At 35.1% G+C, this 15,121-nt stretch overlaps 2 non-coding genes across 2 annotated transcripts; one reads left to right on the forward strand and one right to left on the reverse strand.

Moving 5' to 3' along the window:
• Positions 1-1,122: 1,122 nt before the first annotated feature.
• Positions 1,123-1,229, reverse strand: LOC121205162 (small nucleolar RNA R71). Its single transcript, XR_005900247.1, has one exon. It is a non-coding gene; the product is annotated as a small nucleolar RNA R71 (small nucleolar RNA).
• A 12,825-nt stretch (positions 1,230-14,054) lies between these two features.
• LOC121205429 (small nucleolar RNA R71) lies at positions 14,055-14,161 on the forward strand. Its single transcript, XR_005900507.1, has one exon. It is a non-coding gene; the product is annotated as a small nucleolar RNA R71 (small nucleolar RNA).
• Positions 14,162-15,121: the final 960 nt, after the last annotated feature.

The raw sequence follows: 15,121 nt of genomic DNA on the forward strand, positions 1-15,121 counted from the left end.
TCAGTAAAATGCGTATTTACTAATTAAAGGATTCCGAAAGGACCTAACGTGGTTTCCAAACTCATGAAAGATCGAGTTGCCATAGAATGCTTTTTCTGAATATTATTAAGCATGTTGATAATAAATTGAGTTTAATTAAAGTAATTGTCCTAGCCTATTTATGTTATAATTGTTGCTTATTGTGGTAATTCTGCTAAAATCTATTTCATTCATATAGTTGCATGTTAGGATAAATCACATCAGGGATCATTGCAATTAGTTTAATATATTTCAATCATCACTTCTCAATTATATTGTTTTTATTTATCAAATTGTTAATATAATTTTACAAATTACTTGACTTAGCACAACTACAATCCGTGCGAAGACGATAACTCGATACTTACTTATTACTTGATAATGACTGTGTACACTTGCACAAACCCGAAGGTTACAAGTTTTTGGCGCCGTTGGCGGGGATTGTCAACTGTTGCCATAGTCATTTTTTGTGAAATTATTTATTTTCAATTTGGTTATTTCTAACAGTACTAACTTATGCTTTTTAATTTTGTGGTTTTTTTCCAAGTGTTTATGAGCATAGATCGGATTATTGATTTATTCCCAGTAGACCCTGAAATTGAGTGAACTTTCAGACAAAGAAGTCGTGAACGAACAACTTAAAGACAAGTCGAGATGGACCTTGGAAATCATAATCAAGACCAAGGTAATGAAGCCGATCATGTACGAAATCCTACCCTTATTGCCGATGATAGGGATCGATGCGTCAGACAATAGGCTGTGCCTCTTTTCAATGAGTTAAATCCAGGAATTAAAAGGCCATATATTGAGGCAACCCAATTCGAATTAAAACCAGTGATGTTTCAAATGCTACAAACGGTGGGCCAATTTAGTGGTATGCCCATGGAAGATCCACATCTCCACCTTCGATTGTTTATGGAGGTGAGTGATTCATTCAATATAGTCGGTGTGACTGAAGATGCACTAAGGTTGAAGTTGTTTTCACACTCATTGTAAGATCGAGCACGAGAATGGCTTAATTCACTGCCACCAAGTTCCATATCTATATGATAAGAATTGGCAGAGAGATTTTTGGTAAAGTATTTCCCGCCTAGTAAGAACGCTAAGTTGAGGAACGAGATCACAACTTTCCAAATATTGGATGACAAGTCTTTGTATGAGGCTTGGGAGCAATTCAAGGAGTTTCTTCGTAAGTGTCCTCATTATGAGATTCCTCATTGTATCTCGTTGGAGACATTTTATAATGGTCTCAATGCACATACAAGATTGATGGTAGATGCTTCTGTGAATGGTGCAATTTTGTCTAAGTCGTATCATGAGGCTTATAAGATCATCGAGAGGATGGCATGTAATAACTATCAATGGCCAAAAAATTGAACAGCTTCAGGAAGACGTGTAGCCGGAGTTCATGAAGTTGATGCTCTCACTTCGTTATCAGCTCATGTATCATCTATTTCCTCTATGTTAAAGCAATTTACCGCTAATAGTTCTAATAATTTTACAGATCAGCCACCAAGTTCGTTTGAAGTTGTTTCCTATGTGTACTGTGGGGAAGGTCATTCTTTCGAGAATTGCCCATTGAATCCCGAGTCAATGTACTATTTGGGGAACCAACACCAAAATAGGAGTGGACAAGGACCCCAGTCCAACTTCTATAATCTTTCATGGCGTAATCACCCCAACTTTTCTTGGAGCAACTAAGGAAATGGACCAATCAATAACTTTATGTAGCATAGACCCAACCAATCTCAAGGGCTTAATCAACAAGCTCTAAAACCAGCCCAAGCTGAATCATCAAATAGTTTAGAGAACTTTTTGAAAGCGTACAAGGCGAAGAATGACGCTTTGATCTAGAGCCAAGCAACAACACTGAAAAATTTGGAAAACCAAATGGGCTAGTTAGCTACGGAGCTTCATAATAGTCCGCAAGGAACATTTCCGAACAATACTGAGAATCCAAAAAACTTGGGTAAAGAACATTTCAAGGCAGTGGCATTGCAAAATGGTAAAATTTTGGAACCCCGAGTGATTGATGTCGAAGACGAGCCTGTTGAAAAGGAGGAAAGTCAACCAGCTGTTGAAATTCCTACACCAAAGGAATCAGAATCTACAAAGACTGACAAGGTAAATCCTAACTTAGTAAATTCATATACTTTAGCATCTTCTTTGGATGCAAATTTACCTACTCAGAAGATTTGTTTGATTCAACCGAAAGTTCCATCACCTTCATATCCACAAAGATTGTAGCAACACAAGAAGAAATAAGAGGTGCAATTCAAGAAGTTTTTGGATGTTTTGAAACAATTACACATCAATATTCCATTGATGAAGGCTTTAGAACAAATGCTGAATTACATGAAGTTTATGAAAGATGTACTATCCAAGAAGAAACGATTGAATGAGTATGAGACTGTTGCCTTGATGATGGAATGCAGTGCGTTCCTGCAGAACAAATTGCCACTGAAATTGAAGGATCCAGGAAGCTTTACGATACGCTGTAACATTGGTGAATCTTCCTGTAGTAAAGCTTTGTGTGACTTGGGAGCAATTATCAACTTGATGCCTAAGTCTATTTTCAAGGTGCTAGGGATAGGAGAAGTAAAACCTACAACTGTGACGCTCCAGCTAGCAGATCGATCTTTAGCATACCCTAAAGGAAAGATCGATGATGTTTTGGTAAGAGTCGATAAATTTATTTTTCCTGCTGATTTCATTATTCTAGATTTTGAAGCAGATAAGGAAGTACCAATTATCATTGGGAGATCTTTCCTAGCCACAGGAAGAATGTTAATTGATGTGCAGAAAGGCGAACTCACCATGGAGTTCAAGATGATCAGGTAAATTTTAACATTCTTAAAGCGATGAAATTTCTTGATCTGACAGAAGAGTGTTCAGTTATGGAAGAGAGAGAAACCTTGGTTTCTATAAAAATCCATTTTGAAGAAGATCCATTGGAGAAAGCCTTAGATTTTGACCCTTTGGAGGATGAAGAAAGTGAAGAAAACATGGTTTTGGTGGAAGCCAATCTGAGAAATTTTATTCAATCTACATGATTTGAACCGTTGAAGTTGGAAGTCAGAGAATTGGTGCAACCCAAATTGTCAATCGAAGAACCACCTAAAATTGAACTAAATGTACTTCCTTCCCATTTTAAATACATATTTAGGTGACTGTTCCACTTTGCCTATGATTATTTTAGCAGAACTGACAAAAGATTAAGAGGAGCAACTAATTTCTGTTCTAAAGTAATTTAAGAAAGCAATTGGTTGGACCATAGCTGATATTCGAGGTATAAGCCATTCATTTTGCATGCACAAAATTAATTTAGAGGAAGGTGAAAGAGCTCGAATAGATAGGCAAATGAGGCTCAATCCTATTATGAAGGAAGTTATGAGAAAGGAAATGATCAAATGGTTAGATGTAGGAATCATCCATCCTATTTCAGATAGTTCATGGGTAGTAAGTCCAGTGCAGTGTATACCGAAGAAAGGTGGAATCACAATTGTTGAAAATGAGCGTAACGAGTTAATTCCAACGAGAACTATTACGGATTGGAGAATTTGTGTTGACTACAAAAAGCTAAATAAAGTGACTCGGAAGGACCATTTTCCTTTTCCTTTTATGAATCAGATGTTAGATCGACTGGCAGGTAATGAATTCTATTATTTTTTAGATGGTTATTTAGGATATAATCAAATAGCTGTAGCTCCAGAATACCAACATAAAACAACTTTTACTTGTCCATACGGTACGTTTGCTTTTAGGCGAATGCCTTTTGGTTTATGTAATACACCTGCAACCTTTCAACGATGCATGATAGCAATATTCGCTGATATGGTTGAAAATTTTGTTGAGGTTTTCATGGATGATTTTTCTGTTTTTGGTAACGCTTATGATATTTGTTTGAATAATTTGGCTAAGGTACTGAAGAAATGCGAAGAGACGAATCTTGTCCTTAATTAGGAGAAATGCCATTTTATGGTTAAAGAAGGGATTATCTTAGGGCATAGAATTTCAAAGAAAAGAATTGAAATTGACAAAGAAAAGGTGTACGTAATTGAAAGATTACCAGCCTCAATGAATGTGAAAGGAATCAGAAGTTTCTTAGGCCATGCTAGTTTTTACTGACGGTTTATCAAAGATTTCTCAAAAATTTCTAAGCCGTTGTGTTTGTTGTTAGAGAAAGATACAATCCTCAATTTTAACAAAGCATGTTTAGAAGCTTTTGAAGAGCTGAAAAAACGGTTAATCTCAGCCCCAATAATTATTACACCCGATTGGAGCACATGTTTTGAGTAGATGTGCAATGCAAGTGATTATGCTGTTGGAGCTATGATGGGTCAAAGAAAAAATAAAGTGTTCCACCCCATTTATTATGCAAGTAGAACCTTGACGGGAGCCCAACTCAATTATTCGGTAATTGAAAAGGAACTATTTGCTATAGTTTTTGCTTTTGACAAATTTCGCTCATATCTTATAGGTACCAAAGTTACAGTAGTAAACTTTGCAGTTTTAAACTTTCAATGTTTGAGAGCACTTTCATATTCATTAAACCAATCGTCCATAGATATTGAAGTGTTCAATATTTTAAAAAGAGATTACAAATAATTGAATAATCATGAATTTTACTTTCAGCATAATTTTATCATCTGTTGTCTGATTTACTCTAAATATTTTAAATATGATAGCAAGGTTCCAGCTATATTAAAAAAAAAGAGGATTTGGGTTAGATATAGTGTTTTGGGTTAGTTATATTAAACATTTTCATTCATAGGCAGTTGTTTGAGTTAGATATAGTGTTTTGAGTTTGATATAGTCTTTCCATACATTTTCCTGATTCTTTAGCATCCAATATAGATTTGGGTAAATATCAAGCTTCTGTACAAAACTACAGACATGAATATGAATAAAATGGGTGTCATTTTGATGTCTTGGCATTTCAAATGCATGTTTATTTTGATGTGAGAAAATCATAATTAAAAAAATGGATGGAATTCACATCTTTTCATCTTTAGAAAGAATACTTTATTGAATCAATGTTACTATTAGGGTCTATTGGTAATAACTCCTTAAGTATTTAAAAGCTTCTTATACATTTGAATTGATATTAAATCTAGTATTTAAGCTTTTATTATTATGACAATAATTACTATGTGAAATATCATTCATTCGATCCATGTAAATCAAATAGGCAAGCACTGCAATTATAATTTCTATATGATATATCTGATTTTCTACAACACAGTGAAATAAGAAGACTATTAATGCAAAGCAAAAGATGCCTTAAAACAAACGAGAATGAGAGAGGGAAAAGCGAAAATGATTACTTTTTAGGAACAAAAAAAGATTGAGAGTATAAGCAGAGCAAAGAGATAAACGAAAAGAATGAAAGGGAAAGGGAAAGAACCCTACAATTTTAAATTTAGGAAAACTAAATCAAACGGGAGAACAATGATGAAAGGGAAAGGGAGAATCCTAACTTGAATTGGGTTCAGGTTCTCAGTCTTACTGTAACTATGGTGAATGACAATGGATCGGTGGGTGCCTGACTGTGTGGTGGAAGAACACTGACAACATAAGAAGCAACAACTTGACTAGAGGAAGCAGCGGTGTCTTGATGGAAGCACTTAGGTTTTTTTTTTTTTGAAATTGATTTGGGATTTGGGAAGGCTAAGGGGAAGAGGGAGGGCTGATTGCCTTTGGACGTACTAACGTCTAGAGTGTGAATACTGTATCTAAAGATGTAGAATTGAGGCGGTGTCCACAAGTATATTAGTAAGCTTGTAATATAGTTTTACAACGAAGCAAGTAAGTACTTCGAAGATCGTACCCAATGAAGGCGGGTGCTAAATTAAAGTTAATCTAAGTGCAAATAGAATTAATTAGTAAATTAAATAAATTATATTACGATAAAACATAAAGAAAGGATTTTTAGGTTTTTATAAAGAAAGAAATAAAAATTGTATAAATAAAATGGACTTTGGGTAACTAATTTCTATTTCTGGTTTCTATTCAATAAACTAGTCGTTACCCTAATAGGATATCTCGATCTTTCACTAAGTTAACGAGTCGGTAATAACTACTTATCTCTTGACCTCACAGTCTAGATCGGTCAGGGCTAAGATGGTCACAAATTGGCCATACCAATTTTGGGTTAATTCCCACCTAAACGACTTCCTAGGGTCATCAAGCCTAGGGTTTAAGTTCTTCCTCTCCCGAACAGTTGATTCGCTAAGAAAATCCTACATAACAATTAGTTAATCACACCTTCACTCACTAACCACCTATAAGAGGATTATTTCCTCATGGAATATGTTAACATAAAAAACTTGATAATAAAGATATGCATAAAGAATAAATCAAAAATTAATGTTAGAGAATCATGATTGCATTTGATTGATGAAGTGTATAAATCCAGTAGCGTTTGATCACGTTTTCAAACCAAGTCCTCCGAAGAACACAAGTGAAAAGAACTAGAAAATAAATCTAATGCCTAAAAGAATAGAAAACTAAAAACAACATTATAGAGAAAACTAAGAATATGAAAAGTGTCCGTAATCAAGTGTTTGAAGAGCCTATTTATAGAGATAGGGTTGGTCGTCGTCCTACTCAACCCTAAGTTAATTGATGTTTTCGTGTTAATTTCCATTGTACGAACTAAAATGCTCTTGCACCATATTTATTTCCCTGTGCAAGGCCAATGTTGTGATACCTAGTGCCTATGTCGTGACATTGAAGGCAGTATACTCTGGTTCAGTCTTGGCTTCAAGGGTGTGTCACAACATCCTATGGCTATGTCGCGACACGAGAGGCTAATATTAAAAATTACTAAATAGTATGAAAATAAAAAATAATATTAAAATAAATATTACAAATCCAGCTCGAGCTCAGGCCAAAAAATCATACCCAAGGTCTGGCCCATTTTGAAATTAGGCCTCATTTTTTGTCTAAGATCATTTTTCAGGCCTAAATTATTAACCAAACCCTTTCACTTTTTGAGCGAGCCTTCGGGTCGGGTCAGGTGGACTGGCCCATAATCAGGTCTTGTCTACTCTTTCTTTTGGAGCCATTACAATTAGCGTAGTCCACCACTGATACATTTTATCTTTCAATAACAAGATAACGCACCTCAAACAATCATTTGACGGACGGACACATAAACTCATCTTGAACCCGTTATGTATTTTCTAGCCAATATTCGGCCTTAGTTGGATCGCCATCTTATTTTCCCCGGAATTCTTCAGCTCCATATTTTCAATTGTTATCTATCAGGGGCATGTGAACATTTACTGGGTATAAAGCTTGAGGATACGAGGTTGCTCGGGGAGGCACATTGAGGGGTGGAGGTTGTGGAACCATTAGTTGAGTTCGCAAGAACTTTGCATACCACTTATTCATCATCTAAAAGAAGGCACAACGCGTCTCACTTTCATGCCCTTGAGTTGAGGACACACTCAGAGCTGCTCCTTGCTCAGTACCTGGTACATTATTATCTACTTCATCAGGTGTAGCATGATTAAACTCAACAGACATCTTTTATCTATATAGAAACAAAAATCTGATCGGATCAAAAGTCATCACACTATCATTAGTTACAAGTGGCATGTATTTTTAGACTCATACGCACTACGTTTTAGTCCTAGAATCGACTAAATCATCACTCTGTTACCATTAAATGTAACACCCCTCGTCCGATCCAATCATAAGACTTGAGCTATAAGAGGTTACCACGCGAGACTCACATGACAAACACATACTTCATAAATACATGGCGGACCGTGACATTGACAAATATGTGGTGGACCGATCCTGCAAGTTGTCCAACTGTGTATTGGATTTCTGATGGCTAAACTACGGATTATCTCGTGGATACATATTACAAAAAGTAAGGCAGACATCTAATTTCATAATTTCCTAAGAATACTTAAAAGGTAAACTGTTTCATGGATACCCCACACTGTGATAGGTCCCACGAAACTTAACAAAACCTGAGTTCATTTTATTTCCATACATCAAGAGAGTCCAAATTAAATGACTTCAATATTTAATATATTTGCTTACAAAATAACCAATTGTTTATATACATGCCACTTAAACAAACCAAAACAAAATCAAAAGTCTACCATAATACTTGGCGAATAGTGTGAACTTCTTACTGATCTGATCAACACGCTCTAGACTTTCAAAATCTACAAGATAAAAGCAACCTAGGCGTAAGTATTAAGAATACTTAGTAAGCTCATACAAATTTAATAATTAACTTACCTCTTATAATAATTATGTGATAATTTAATATGCAAACATGTTTTACCTATCAACCAACACAATTTGTCAACAAGGTAAGTGTATATACTTTATCACATATCGTATATTTAGTAGGCAACACAACATTCTAACACTCTTCATATATGATTCATTCACATACCTTTCTTTGGTGTGGGCTCCAATTATAATAGTCTAGTTTTTCATTACTCCTCATTTATTAACTTGCCAATTTCACATCTCACATGTTTTATATTACCCTATGAACATCGTAAAATAAATCAAAACACTAGTACACTTCACATAAGAGGCTCATCTAAACTAATCACGTACAGAGTTGTTAGGTTACCCGTCCAGGCTAAACCTTTATCGACACAATGAAAGCCTGGCTAGAGTTGTATATACATGTAAGGATACTAGTCTAGACTAGACCTTTAAACTGACATCAGATTACCGGTCCAGGCTAATTTGTATCATATGTATCTTCGAGTCCGTAACAAATACTGAATCTCGAAACCATCAGAAAATAACATTCAACCATGTGTATGAGTCTTTTACTAAATTCATCAGGATGCTTTCGCTTTGTGATCTCATTCACATTCCTTTGTATCATAATTCAATATTTCCTCTCTATATATTTAACAAACCAAATTTGACTTCCCAAATTTTCAATTATATGATTAAAGAACAAAAGAAAAGAAAGTTAAACAAATTTTTTATTCTATGAACTTACTTGGTCGAATGATAACACATTACGGTAGAGTCTATTTAACAACTTTTTCTTTCCTGCGATCTTTTCTCGCTAGATTAAAATCTTGATCTATAACGTAATTTAATTCAATTTTTATCAATTATTATCATTTATCAGCTTATGGAACATATAATTCAGTACAATTCTATTACTCTAGAATCCCTTAAACCTAACACTTTCACTAGTCGAGTCCTTTTTAACAAAGTTTATAGAAATCTTAAGTTGCTTTCAAAATGTCTACACTTTAGTCTTGATATTCGAAACTAATAAATTCTCACTTTACCAAGTGATCCTTTTTCATAACTTATCCAATCTAATCATTTAATACCACAATTTTAAGCATTTGATAATGGTAATTTCATCTTTAACAATTTTGAAAACAAATACCACCGCTAACTATATTGAAGCACAACAATCACAAAAACATCAAATCCAAGCTAGAAGGTGATGAAGAAGATGAAAGAAAGAAAAATTAATTTTTCCTTCCCTCTATACACTATGCTACGATATATATATGTCTAATCTAATTATTAATTAAAATTAGCATCATTATAGGTAAGGTAAAGCCAACACTTGTCCGACCACTATCTACAAAAATGGCTAAATTATCATTTTATTCTTTAATCGATTAACATATTATCATTAGAAAAAAACAAATCCATAATGGTTAACTTTTACCACCTTTACGATTTCATCCTTGTACTATGATCAACTCTCTAATCAATTGATTTTTTTGGACTCATATAACACTATATTGAACAAATGATTATTAAATATTAATATCTACAGACTCGATCATTGGAGAACGGGGTTCCAAGACCACTATTTTTGGTACCACTAGAAATGGGTTATTACATGAGGTCGCGATTTCAATTGAATGTCATCTTGACGTGAAAAGCCCTATAATGTCACGTTGTGACGATGATCACGATTTTCGTGTGACAGGTTTTAAATACTTATAATTAATCGTTCTTGAAACTAACTATTATCATGATGTAGGCAAGTGTACCTATCGAACAGTAGTATAGTTTTAGCAAGACCGGATTGTCAAACCCAAAGGAACAAAAGTACTAGTAACGACTGTCTTTTTATTATCTAGCCCAAAAATAGGGGGTTTTGTTTTAACTAACTAATTATCTAAACTAAGAATTCGCAGAAAGTAGAATTGGGGGATTACTTTTGGAAAACGATTGAATTAAGACAATACCTAAGGAAAAATCCACCTGGACTTTACTTGTTATTCTGGCTCCGAATCGGACGATTTATTCATTTAACTTGTTCCGTAGAGATCCCTAAGTTATGTTATTATCCCTATTCAAGACTAATAACGTCTAATCCCTAGATTGAATAATTGAGACCTTTCTCTAATTAACACCCTAGGATTGCATTAACTCGATCTATGGATCCCCTTATTAGGTTTCACCCTAATCTGGCAAAATCTTGTCACCCTATCTCTAGGCGTGCAATCAACTCCGCTTAATTATGGCAAATGTACTCTTAGACAGGGTCTGTTCCTCCTCTAAATAAGAGCTTATCTTGAATCAGTATCCTGGGATATCAAAACAAGAATTAAGAACACATAATTAAGAACAAGTTAAATATTTATCATACAATTTAGAAAATAATAACAAGATTCGTCTTAGGTTTCATCCCCATTAGGTATTTAAGGAATTTAGTTCATAACTAAAAAAGGAAAACATCTTAGAAGAATAATGACTACAAAACATAAAGAAAACCCAAAACTCCTGAAGGGGAATTGAGGGGAGATCTTTAGTCTTGATGATAATCCGGCTTTTGAGATGGATCAATCGGCCTCCCTTGAGCAGTTCCCTACCTCCTTCTCTCTGTGTCCCCTTTCCTCTTCCTCTAGGGTGTATTTATAGGCTTTGGAATGCATAGGAACCCTCAAAATTAGCCTTTTCCGAATTGGACTCAACTTGGGCTCAGTAGGGTCATGCCAGTGTGACACGCTCGTGTAAGTCGTGCTTCGATTCTGCTAGATTGACATGGCCGTGTGCTTTGCCTATGTGAGGAGGTCCAGGCCGTGTTGATTTCATACTTTGGCCCATTTTCTTTGTTTTTGGCTCGTTTCTTATTCTTTTCGCTCTCCTATGCTCACCTAAGTATAAAACATGAAATTAAGGCATTAGGAGCATCGAATTCACCAATTCTAATGAAAAATCATCCATAAAATGTATTAAGAATGGGGTAAAAATATGTATAAATTACGGTTTATCAAATACCCCCACACTTAAGCATTTGCTTGTCCTCAAGCAAAATCCTCAGCTCATAATCAAAATAAATCCTTCTCAACTTATAATTTCTATCGATAATATCTCGAAATAATCCACAAGGAATCATACATTGAGAATTCAACTAAAAGAACATCAAAGTTTCAAACATTCCAAGTTGAGCATTTTATCCTGAAAACATAGGTGTCTTTCCTCATCTAAGTAATTACCTTTGATTTAGAATGTCACAGAGTTTCACATCCTCACTAAAGATTCACTCAAATCACTCGAGGTGTTTAAGGGCAATAAATGAAGCACTCAATAGTCAATAATGAAAAGTCATTACTATAGGCTTGCATGAAAATCAAATCTCCACCACCTATAAATTGAGATGAAACATCAATCGAAAGGTCTTTAGAGGGTTATAGCGCTGCTTGGTTAGGGGGTGCGGTCATAAGCTGAAAGAAAAGGTTAGAATCAAGATTGAATTGAAAAAATGCCTAACTAGAAAAATAGCTAGTCATCAATTGCGTACAACAGAGCTTTTCTCAGAATATGGAATTTAACTTCTTTGGCTCAAAAGATTACTACTACTAAGATGTATACATTTTTTTTAAGAACAAGTTAAATACAAACTAGAATAAAACATAGCTAAGCAACTATTTCAATTCCAATCTCGACAAAAATAGGGATCAAATTAATTTAGGGGATTTCAACAATAATGGGTTAAGGGTTATATTAAGGGTAATACAAGAAATGGCTTGTTAGCTCAACGGGGTTTACTAAGGGTTAATCGTGGAGGTAGGCTTTTCATAGCATGAGTGGGTTAATCCTAAGTGCCTTTCTCATTTTGACATATCAAATCAAAAAGTGTGGTCTTGACATGCATAATCCGGCAAGTTCAAGAATAACAGTTTCAATTACTGACTCACTCAAAGAAATAATAAAAGTGAGCATGAAAGAATTAATAGATGCTCAAAAGGCTCAAAAATCTCACAAAAATTAAGGCTTTTTGATGTTTAAAACTTTTTAATTCCAACTCAAAGTAATACCTAAACTTTGAGGAAAACAACCTAAAATTTTAAATTCTTAAAAATCAACTTATCATGCTTGATTCTTTAATGTCTTAAAGTTTAAACAATCAATGCATAAATGCCTATGTTTTAATTCAACATATATCAATAAAAATCATAAATCAATCATTCAGGGATTTTTCTGATAGTGAAATAAATACCCCCTACACTTAAGATGTATATTGCCCTTAATGTACAAAGATAGATATAAGAATATAGAAATAAGATAGGGAGAAAAGTGAAACTTCCTGAGTTAAAAATGGATGATATTCCTGGATTAGCTAGAGAGAGTTGTTGAAAATAAAGCTAGAAGACAAACATGATTCTGACGGGCAAAAGGAGGATTGAGGGAATAATTTGATAGTAATCATAAAGACAAGCCGTGTTTAAAAACAAAAGAATCTTCAACAAGTAATAAAAGAAAAATAAAATAAGATAGATAATCTAATTTTTCAAGTGGCACGGCCGGCTAGCACGCCCGTGTGGATCGTGTCCAGCCCGTATTTGTCGCAAAGTGAGATATCGTCACACGGCCTTCGGGCACGCCCGTGTGTCTAGGCCGTATGGCTATATGATCATGTTACACGACCGTGTGGAATGTGGTTCAGTTCTCCCACATTTGTGTAGCTCTACGTATGCCCGTGTTATTTTGACAGTGTTTTCCACGGGTGGTAGACACGGGCGTGTCGTATTAAAGAAGCTCCTTTTATTTGTTAGAAGCTCCTTCAAAAATTTTGTGTATGTAGGCATCTGCAAGATGGCTTTAACAAAAGGTAAGTTGATATGTAATTGCTTAAAAAGTTCAAGAAACTTACCGAATTTTGCATCAATGCGGTCTTTTTTCAATTTTGCTGGGTATGGAACTGGTGGTTTATATTCCTTCGGCACTGGTTTGTCACTATTTTTGGGTTTTTCTTCCTCACTTTCGCTTACCATAGCTTCTTGTGTTAGCTTCTTTTCAGATTCCGCTAATACTTTCCCACTCCTTAGTGTAACTACTTTTACATGCTCTTTTGATTCGGTGTTACTAAGTAAACTTCCTAGTGGTCTTTCCGAAATCTGTTTGGACAGCTGGCCTATCTGAGTTTCAAGCTCTTGTATTGACGCTTGTTGATTTTTAAGTGCTGTCTCAGTGTTCTGGAAATGAGTTTCTGACACCGATATAAAGTTTGAGAGTATCTCTTCAAGGTTCAACTTCCTTTCCTATTGGTAGGGTGGTTGTTGGTAGCCTAGAGGTGGTCTCTGATTTCCTTGGCCTCCCCATGAGAAATTTGGGTGGTTCCTCCAACCGGCATTGTAAGAGTTACTATATGGATTGTTTTGAGATCGAGAATTATTACCCATGTAATTTAACTGTTCGTTATCCATGTTGTGGCCATAAGGTTGGTATTCTGAATTGCTTGATCCACCTCCACTTGCTTCGCACTGCATTACTGGGTGAACCTGTGAAGAACTAAGAAAACCATCAATTTTTTTATTCAAGGGTTCTACCTGATTAGAGAGCATGGTGACCGAATCGACTTATAAACACCGACTGTTTTTGTTGGCTTTGTCCTCATGACTTGCCACTGATAGTTATTCAGTGACATCTCCTTTATAAACTCATAAGCATCTTCAGGTAATTTATCATTGATGGTTCCGCAAGTAGCTGCGTCAACCATTTGTCAAGTCGAAGGATTCAGGCCATTATGGAATGTTTGAACCTGAAGCCAAAGCGGTAACCCATGGTGAGGACACCTTCTCAGTAAGTCCTTGTATCTCTCCCATGCATCGTAAAGAGTTTCTAAGTCCATCTACACAAACGAATAGATATCATTACGTAATTTAGCCATTTTAGCCGGCGGAAAATATTTTAATAAAAATTTTTCGGTCATTTGTTCCCAAGTAGTAATTGATCCTCATGGTAACGAGTTCAACCACTGTTTAGCTTTGTTCCTCAATGAAAAAGGGAATAACCGAGGACAAATGGCATCATTAGAAACACCATTAATTTTAAATGTATCGCATAGTTCCAAAAAGTTTGCTAAGTGAGCGTTGGGATCCTCATCCTGCAAACGATCAAACTGAACAAATTGCTGTATCATTTGAATAGTGTTAGGTTTTAGTTCAAAAGTATTTGTAGCTACAGCATGTTTAACCATGCTTGATTCAGTTCCTGTTAAAGAAGGTTTAGCATAATCATACATAGTGCGTGGAGCAGGATTTTGATTAACCGCAATTGCAGGAGGTAGCTGATTGTCTTGGTTTTTAGCCATCTCTTCGGTTGGGGGTTGAGTATCGTCCTCTTGCTCGTTCTCTGTGTATCTTAAGCTTTGTCTTATTTCTCTTTGGTTTCTGCGAACTGTGCGATCGATTTCTTCGTCAAAGAGTAGTGGTCCTGACGGGTTTCTTCTAGTCATAAACTATAAAAAACCTGCCAAGAGAAAGAAAAAGTAAATTAATAATTAAATTAAATTAAATTAAATTTCAAGAAAAATAAATGGCTAAAGCAATAAAAATTGAGCGTTCCTAATATCTTAGTTCCCAAGCAACGGCCCCAAAAACTTGATCGCGATTTTGTGTGACAGGTTTTAAATACTTATAATTAATCGTTCTTGAAACTAACTATTATCATGATGTAGACAAGTGTACCTATCGAATAGTAGTATAGTTTTAGTAAGACCGGATTGTCGAACCCAAAGGAACTAAAAGTACTAGTAATGACTGTCTTTTTATTATCTAGCCCAAAAATAGGGGGTTTTGTTTTAACTAACTAATTATCTAAATTAAGAATTTGTAAAAAGTAG

This window comes from Gossypium hirsutum, chromosome A08 (genome assembly GCF_007990345.1).
Source record: "Gossypium hirsutum isolate 1008001.06 chromosome A08, Gossypium_hirsutum_v2.1, whole genome shotgun sequence".
NCBI classification, from domain to species: Eukaryota; Viridiplantae; Streptophyta; class Magnoliopsida; order Malvales; family Malvaceae; genus Gossypium; species Gossypium hirsutum.